Here is a 9,472-nt window from a genome sequence, read left to right as displayed (position 1 = left end):
AATGAAGTGGGTAAGTGCATTTAAAGAATTTTTCGCACAGAAAAATTTTTCCCTCTCTAGTGCCCGTCCACGCCGGCGTCCACGTGTGGACGTAGCGTGGGAAGCTACTAGAATTTTTCCACGCCCTCGTCCATGCGTGGACTTGGGTGTGGGGCATTACTAGAAATTTCCCATGCTCTTTCCACGAGTGGAGCGAGCGTGGACTCGACCCCTAGAGTCCCCACTTCCACTTTTTTGATCTCCTTTTCTATTTTGCATGACTCCTTGATGTTTTTGTGTAAAAATGGTGCCTCCAAATCATATTACCTGCGTCGTTAGCTCAAACGGGGCCAATCCTAACAAGAAAATTACAAGAAAACAAAGTAACAAGAAGAAAAACAAGAAGGAAAACAAGAATAAAACACTAATATCTACGAGATAACCTTGGGATGCCTCCCAAGAGCACCACGTTTAATGTCTTTGGCTAGACGCGGTTCGTGCTATCCTTCGAAGCATACCGATTTCGGGACTTTACCAAGCGTCCCATGAACTTTTGTTTCAAGGTATGCCCAAAGATGTGGGACATCCTTGACTCGAAATCAAGAAAGGGAAAAAGCAAATGTTATGGTTAGACCAAAATGAACATTACAAACTATCCTTAATTTCTTAAGGATAGGTTACACCTTCCCCCGTTCTTCTACCTCAATCTCACCCCTAAAAATCTTCTCATTGCTAGCATGCCATAGAACAACCATTTTGTCATTTCCCTCGTCTACCTCAACCAATGTGTTTTTACTCAACTCACCCCTTATTAGGTTGCCAAAAGTGGCAATCTCCCCGATAAGCATAATGTCCCCTATTTCATTCTCAATTTGCTCCTCATCCTCCCAAAAAAGATTAACACACTCTTCAAACCCATTTTTACAAGAGTAAAATGACATGCTATCCTCCTCACTCATTAAATCCTCACTACTCAACACAGCGGAATCATCCTCACAAGAAAAACAAGTTGTTTCAACAAGAGTTTGAGCACTAAGATTTTCAAGATTAGAATTGCAAAGAGAGTTAAGATTATTACCTCGCTTTGGCTCTTCATCTTCCTATACAACCTCAATGTTTTCGTCATCCTCACTCTCTACTTCATACCCGTTTTGATTCTCCAACTTGGAAGTTGAAATCTCTTCAAGCACTGGAGTATAACTTTCCACTTTCTGTTCTTAACACTCACTTCTTCACAATCGTTTCCTATTTCAACCCCATCCACATCTCTCAAATTGGCTTCACGCATCGGGGGGTCATCCATATTTGGGTAGTTAGCCTGAGATTAAATTTTCTTCACGAACTCCTCCGTCATTGCTAATATTTTTGTTTCAATATCTTCCAATGGAAGGCCTTCCTCCATGAGGGTGACAAGATATTCCTTCATTTCATTCTTGAGTTCTGCCCTTAGTTTGGTCGTGTCCTCCTTGGCCATTTGTATGAACATTTCCATTTTCTCTTTCAAGATCTCAATCTCGTCTTTGGCCGGTGGAAGTTCCTCAAAAGATAGTATTCCGTAGGGATTGATATGGGTGCAATATGGTGTAAAGGGTGGTGTTTTATAGAAGTATCTAGCATTATTTATTTCATGGAATTGTGGTGGAGGTAGATAATATGTGTTTGGGTAAGAAGTAGGATGCAAAGATGGCTCTTGGGTATAACACGGTGGAGAGTCATCTTTCGAAGGAGTAATGGCCTTTGGAGCCGGTTCATAGCTTGGGTCAATCTCCTTCATTAATTGGATAAGCTTTTTGTCAATACTCTTCACCTCACTTTTGAAAGCATTCACTTCCTCTCCAACTACTCCCCAAAAGAAAGCTTTAAAGCTCTTTGAATCATCATCATATTGGGATGTTGGAATCTCAGCTCTTTCTTAGTTATGCGTATAGGAGGTAACATATGGATGAGGTTCATAGATAGGATAAGGATAATGATAAGGATATGGAGGTGAGGTGTAATGGTAGGGTGTTGGTGGGTAAACATAGGGATATGGATGGTAATGGGAGTGATGTTCATAGGCTTGGGGTGGAATAGTCCTCCAAGATTGTCCTTCATGGGCTGGATAACCATGAGGATACATATAAGCACTCATTGGTAAGCTTCCAAATGATTTTCAACAAAAATTTCCTACACAAAGCTTAACCAACAACAATTCTTCGCAACTAAAAGTAGTTGCAAGTGAGCCTTAAGATATGCAAAGATAAGTATGCTCACTTCTCCAATCAAGTAACAAAATAAGAAAAGAAAATAAGCAAAAAGAAAAGCAATGCAAGAACTCTTAACGATTAACTTCCTAAATGTCAAAACACAATTCAGAAACCGTTTACCATCCTCGGAAACAACGCCATTTTGATGTTGTAGTTTAAGGTGAGGTGTGATGAAAGTGATAAAACGGAGAAAAAGTTCCCCGAGTGTTGTGTTCTCAAGGATGATAAATTGGAACTGAATCAAGTGTGTGACATTTAGGATGTTAAGAAGCAAGAGTTACAAGAATCACTAGGAAACAAAGGAATCATGAGGCAAGAGATAAGCAAATGCAAACAAAGGTCTAATTAAGAAAAATGAGGAGATGGATGTCCTATCGAGGTTTCATGTTTGACACTACAACGTGGTGTTCTAGGTAATGCAACTAGGTTTCAATCAAGGAAGCCCACTGCACCATCACCGGGTGGCGTCACACTCCGGACTCTCGATTCCTCATTCGGATGGGGCATTTTAACAAACACTTGGTCTACCACTCCTCCTCGGCCTCGTCCTCCCGGATCAAGGGCGGGGGTGTGGCCGATTAGGACTCGCATAGACCTGCTATCGCGCAATCTATACTTCCCCTAACTTTACTACCTATTCCGGCCAGCAATAGAAGCAAATCAAGATATACATCAACCACACAAGATATATGAACCCTAAATCAACACTTATAGAATCAATGGAAGAATTTAATTAAATCAAACATGATTACTAGATTGGAACATCCAATCTCCAAATATAAACTAGCTAATCATTGCAAGAATCAAAGCAAATGGAAATCTAAAATCAATTAAGAACAAAAAATTGCAATTAAACTAATGGAAATGTAAAGATAGAGTAGAGATTACGTACCGATCTAGAACATAGCAATGTAAACCTCCAATCTTCAATTCCAAAAGCAAATCTAGATCTAATCTAATTTCCCTATCTAAGAATCTAGAACTAAGAGTGGGGAAATTCCCCTAAGGGATGAAGAAAATCAGATCTCACAATTCAGGATCCCCCTCTCAAAAATTGGGGTTTGCTTTAATGTAATACCCCGAAATATTTTCTACTAAAAATTTAAAAAAAAAGGGGAAGGTTTAGCTTTTATTCGAAGGCATTGGCATGCTCAAGTTATAATTCATATATATTTCAGAATAATTTTTGCTAGCTAAAATAGTCGTTAATAAGCTGCGATCGTACGTACCGGTCGCGAACCGTAAAAATTTTAGGAATATGTGTTCTGTCCCGTTTGTCCTAGGAAGTGGGTTATTAGGCACCATACTAATAACCTTGAATTTCCTATTTAATTAAATTAACTTGTAGCAGTGAAAATTTATTTTGACCGTAGCATCGCTGTATTTCGCGGTGTACCGAACCTAGCCCAATTTTGAGGTTTAGTCTAGGATAAATTTTTGGTCTCGAAAATTATTCTACCTAAATTATTTTCTACCGAGAATTCATCTGTTTTAATCTCGATCAGTCTAGCTAAGATATTTTTTTTTCAAGACCAAACCATAAGCAAGTGACACTTGTCACAACATATACCACATGTTTAGGTGAGACTAGTCAACCAAGTGAGAGTAGGATCATAAGGCATTTTTTTTTCCTTTTCCCCTTCACTTGGCCGAAATCACAAAGGAGAAGAGAGAGAGAGAGAGATCATCTTCTTCCATTAAAGCTCCACCTTCCATAGCCAAAATTCCTTCACAAGTCTCAAACTATTCGGTAAAACTCTAATTTTATTCGGTAGAAAGCTTTATTTTCCTTCCTAGATCTTGAATTTAAGTATAGTTTCTTAATATTTGTTGCTATAATGTTAAATTTCCTCCTAGGGTTTTGAGTGAAAATTTGGGGAAAAAGTTCAAGATTCATCCTACGGTATTAGTACACTTCCAAAAAGGTAAGGAATCCCTTAAGTAGGTTAAGGTCACTTGAAATTAGATAATTGCTAGTGTATATGAAATATGATGAATTTTAGGTGAAATTATTGTGTACATGCTTGTATGTATAATATATATATATGTCAATGTATCTTACATAATATATATGTTCAAGATGTTGTGTTAGTGAGATGTGGTTGTTAAAGTGCCTAAATATCTAAATTTGAAATACTATGCATATTATATAGTGTATGTACGTACGTGTAAGTATGATAATACATATTATATGCATATATGGTTTGTATGTATAATTAATATAAGATGTTGTAATATGTATATATATATATATATATATATATATATATATATAGTATGTATGTTAACCGTGTATACATACATGTAGGAGTATTATGGGAAATTTATATTATGTATATACATATATATATAGTATGTGTACTTTATAAAAGTATGCCTAAATGTGTGTGGTGATATGTTGTATGCATATGTACATATATGTTGTGTTATGTACATATGTAATGTGATGATAGAAATTATGGGATAGTTACACTTTATTACTATAGTGTATGGTAATTAGTGAACTATCAAAATGTTTTGAGAAACAAAACTTTTGGACTAGGCTAAGAGTGTTGATTGATTTCAAATCGGGACTTGATTTTGTTGAATATGTCCAAAAATTGATTTTGACTCAAGGAAGATGAGGAAGAAGGGAAAATGTTTTCAAACCCTTAGTTTCTAGTAAAGTTGAGGAGGACCTTGATTAGCCTTCGGGTGGCTTAAACTGCCATTGCCCAAGGTTGTTATATATAGTATGATCATTCATACGAAAGGGCGAAGTCTATTCGCCGAGTACTATATAACTCGTTAGGATGAGGAATTCCTGCGGGGGTGTGCACACTTAAAGTATAGTTACTCTAGGAAGTCCGGGTAGGTGTCGTTTTTATGGACCTAGTAGGGCCAGCTAGGGATCATTCTAACGAACCTTACGTCTAGAGGATCAGTGTTAGACCGGGGGATGACCACTGAACCCGAGTTCGATGATCCAAGTGGTCAGAGAGGGAGTTAAGATAATACTCCAAAGGCCTCACGCTTTCTACAAAGAAACTAAGTGGAGAATTTTGTATGAAAATGTAGTTACTCTGTAGCTACGCTAAAAAGGGATGCGATGATTGTTTAAGCGAAAAAGAGCGTCGGTGAACCCTCTTGAGATAAAAGTTGGTGGAATTTCTCTGTGAGGAAGATTTTTCAAATACAAGATTGTGATTAACGTGAAGTTCATAATTTTCCACTACTTGCTTATATGCGTAGATGATTATTGATGTGTTGAATAATACCTTTCTTGGTAATTAATCACTTATCAAAAGAACTTAGGTTGTTTTTCAATTCTTACTTATTACTTGTGCAAACTATACTTGATGACTTGTTTGCAGGTAAAGTATCAATGTAGAGTAAGGGTAATAAAGGTTTTTAAATACCTGCCTTGTAAAACCTTAATTTAATTTTGGGTGACCCACGGATCCCCTTACTTAGCCGTCGCGCTAACTACACTTCATTGTGTTACCTACAGATGCAATCTAGCGTGAGTTCTTGTAGTGCGGCGAACTCTCCAAGTTCGCCGGAGTATGAGTTCCATGGCATGGATTATGATGATTATGTACAGCAGATGCTAGATACTGACCCTTATGCTCCGGGTTATGCTCCGCTCGCTCCAGTTAGCTCTCCAGTTGCAGCCAGTTTCCCTTTTGTTCAGGATGGCTCAGATGTTCAGGCCTATGGTTTTTATCCTTTTGAGGTGTTGACCAGAAGTGACCCCTTAGAGTTTATCGTGTCTTACCCCTACCCCTAGGATCACGCTCCACCAAAGCATTGGGACGAATGGTCCATGGTTAACACCACCTCCCGCTTCCTAGACCATTTCACATGGTTTGAAGGGGAGTGGCATGTAGTCTGGGGCGAGTTCACAGGTCCGATGTACCGAGGGATAGTCTAGGTGTTACTTCTCGGGAGATGCTGTGGGAAAATTCTTTTGTGTAAATGTTTTTGTAGCCTTAGTGGCAGCTAGCTGAACTAGTCGGGTCGTGAATGACCCTTAACTTATATTTTAGCCGTTGGGCAAACTTATGTATATAAATGCAGATATATATATATATATATATATATATATATATATATATATATTATGATGAGTGGTTGTTGTTGTCAAGTAAAAGTTTCCGTTTAGCCTGTGCACCTAGAGTGGGGTCTATCAAAAGGAGATGGAACTCGTTCTAGGTGTGGCAGTAACTCCTCCGGATGTACGGCAAGCCGAGCCGGTCCGGGGTGTTACAAGTTGATATCAGAGCGGTGTTCGAGTCTTTGGGATTAGATTGGAGCCTAGGTTGCGGAATTTTGTTAGGAGCTCTAGGTTAAAATCCTAAGAGGTACGAAATGGACTTTAGGAGCCCAAGTTCCGAGTCAACCTAAGTTTGCTAAGACTAACCTAAGTTGCTACCTCAGCTTAACTGGGATATGCGCTTCTGGAACAGAGCTGGAGACCAAGCAGCATCCTAAAGGGGGTACTTCATCTGTACTTTACAGAATCTCTTGATTCTGGTTGCTAAATACTCTGACTGATACTTATGCATTCTTATATGTGTTAATCATTTCTTATGATTGCTGTGAGTGAACTTGAGGAGATGCTATACTAACTGTTTAGTTAGCTAACTTCTTAGTAACTTTTATACTTCGAAAGCTAACTCGAAACGGTCGTCTAGTGAAAATGCCGCCTAGACGAAATGTACCTGCTGGACATGGCGACGACATCACATCAATGGATCGTATGGCGTTGGCAATGGAACAGATGGCTGGGTTTATGATGGCTCGGCAGATCAAGAATCAAAATCAGGGACCCCCTCGGGTCGACTTTGCTAAAGCCATAGCAAGTAGACAGCCACCGTATTACGTAGGGGAAAATGATCCAGTGGTTTGGAAGAATGGATATGGACATTTGATAAACTGCTTAACGCAGTAAATTGCCCGGCGAATCAGCGAGTATCTTCTGCAGCTTATTACCTGACGAGAGCCGTGGACAACTGGTGGGCAACGGCTGGACCCGAACTCCTGCAAAACCCAGGCTTTGGCTGGGAGGAATTCAAGGAAGAATTGAGAGGACAGTTTTACACGGAGCGAATTAAGGGAATCAAGTGCGAGGAATTCTTGCGACTGAAGCAGAAAGGAGAAACTGTCCAGGTCTACTATGACAAGTATGTGGAGCTAATGAGGTCTGCTCAAGACATTGTGCCGGACGAGGCGAGCAAAGCAAGAAGATTTGGGCGGGGACTGGATTGGGACGTGAGAAGGGCAATCGCACCATTCATGTGCTCTACTCTCAAGGAGGCGTATGATCGGTCATCGGATCAGTATCAAGTGTATCTGGACCAACAGGAAGTTTACGGCAAGAACAAAAGAAAAGCTGATGATAAACAGAGGAAATTCAAGGTGGATGATAGGAAGTCTAACCAAGGAGGATTTCAACCAAGGCAGGGAGAGAAGAGGGGAAGAACAGACCAAGGAAAGCAGCCTGGTTGCCGCAGATGTGGGAAGTACCATCCTGGAGAAAATTGCCAAGGGGTGAGGATAAGGTGCTACAAGTGTGGTCTCTTAGGACACAAATTCTACGAGTGCCAAACCAGGGTGGAAAACCTTCGAAACCCCTCACAGAATACCAGGCAAGGAGGAGGATTCAATGGGAGCAACGGTTGGAAACCCGCGGAAGCAGGAAACAGGGGAGTTAATTCTCAACAAGTAAACCGGGGAAGGCCGACGAACGCTGTTACAGGTCCGAACAACAAAGGGAAGTTGCCGATGGGAGAAAGCAGCACAGGGAACCAAGGCCGAACTACGTCGTCAATAGCGCTCAGGCTCAGGCTAGCGACGTCGTAACCGGTACATTACTCATAAACTCAGTGCTTGGTTCCGTATTATTTGATACAGGAGCTACCAATTCCTTTATATCATCTACATTTGCGGATAGATTGAAGCTAAGGCCTACTATTAAGTTAGATTTAAATGTGAAAACTGCCTCGGGGATAGTGGTAGCCTGTAAGGATGGTTATGACAATATTTCGATAGAAATAACGGGATTCAATTGTCTTGCAAACCTTATTCGTTTTGAGTTAGAGGGCATCGACGTGGTACTCGGAATGGACTGGTTGGATAGGTATAAGGCTCAGATAATATGTAATGAGCGAAAGGTTGTCCTGCGAGGACCGAAGGGGAAGAGAATATCCTACCGAGGGATTGAGAAGAAACCCGAGCCCAAGTTGATAGTGATGCAGAAGTTGAGGAAGTACGCTCACAAAGGGTGTGAAGTGTACCTCTGCTTGGTGCAAGACGCTGAGATGGAAGAACTTGAGATCAACCAAATCCCAGTAGTGCGTGAATTTCCCGACGTGTTTCCAGAGGATCTCACGGAAATGCCGCCGGAGAGGGAAGTGGAATTCACTATTGATCTCGTACCAGGAACCGCGCCAATTTCAAAAGCGCCTTATCGAATGGCACCGAAAGAGATGGAAGAGTTGAAGGCTCAATTGGCGGAGTTATTGGAGAAGGGATTCATCAGACCAAGTGTGTCACCTTGAGGCGCACCGGTACTGTTCGTAAAGAAGAAGGATGGAAGCCTGAGACTGTGTATCGATTATAGAGAACTCAATCGGGTCACAGTGAAGAACAGGTACCCATTGCCCAGGATCGACGATCTGTTTGATCAATTGAAGGGAGCTGGAGTATTTTCAAAAATCGATTTACGATCAGGATATCACCAAGTGCGAGTCGTGGAGCAGGATATTCCCAAAACAGCATTCCGGACTAGATATGGGCACTACGAATTCACCGTCATGCCGTTCGGAGTGACAAACGCACCAGGGACTTTCATGGATTTGATGAACATGATTTTCCTTCCATATCTAGATAAGTTCATCGTTGTCTTTATAGACGATATCTTGGTTTACTCAAAGACACCGGAGGAGCACGAAGAACATCTTTGGACAGTATTGTAGATACTGAGGGAAAAGAAACTTTTTGCAAAACTGTCTAAGTGCGAATTTTGGAGGGAGGAAGTAGCATTTCTTGGTCACATAGTCACCAAGGAAGGAATAGTAGTGGACCGAACTAAGATAAGAGCGGTAATGGAATGGGAAGCACCCAAGTCGGTTACGGAAGTCCGAAGTTTCTTAGGGTTGGCGGGCTATTACCGAAGATTTGTCCAGGATTTCTAGAAGGTAGAAGACCGTTGACAAATATGCTAAAAAGGACTACCAAGTACAGTTGGACTGAAGAATGTAAGC

Source organism: Ipomoea triloba, chromosome 1 (genome assembly GCF_003576645.1).
Source record: "Ipomoea triloba cultivar NCNSP0323 chromosome 1, ASM357664v1".
Taxonomy (NCBI): Eukaryota; Viridiplantae; Streptophyta; class Magnoliopsida; order Solanales; family Convolvulaceae; genus Ipomoea; species Ipomoea triloba.
The sequence above is the reverse complement of the archived record's forward strand: the minus strand, read 5'-3'. Positions refer to the sequence as shown.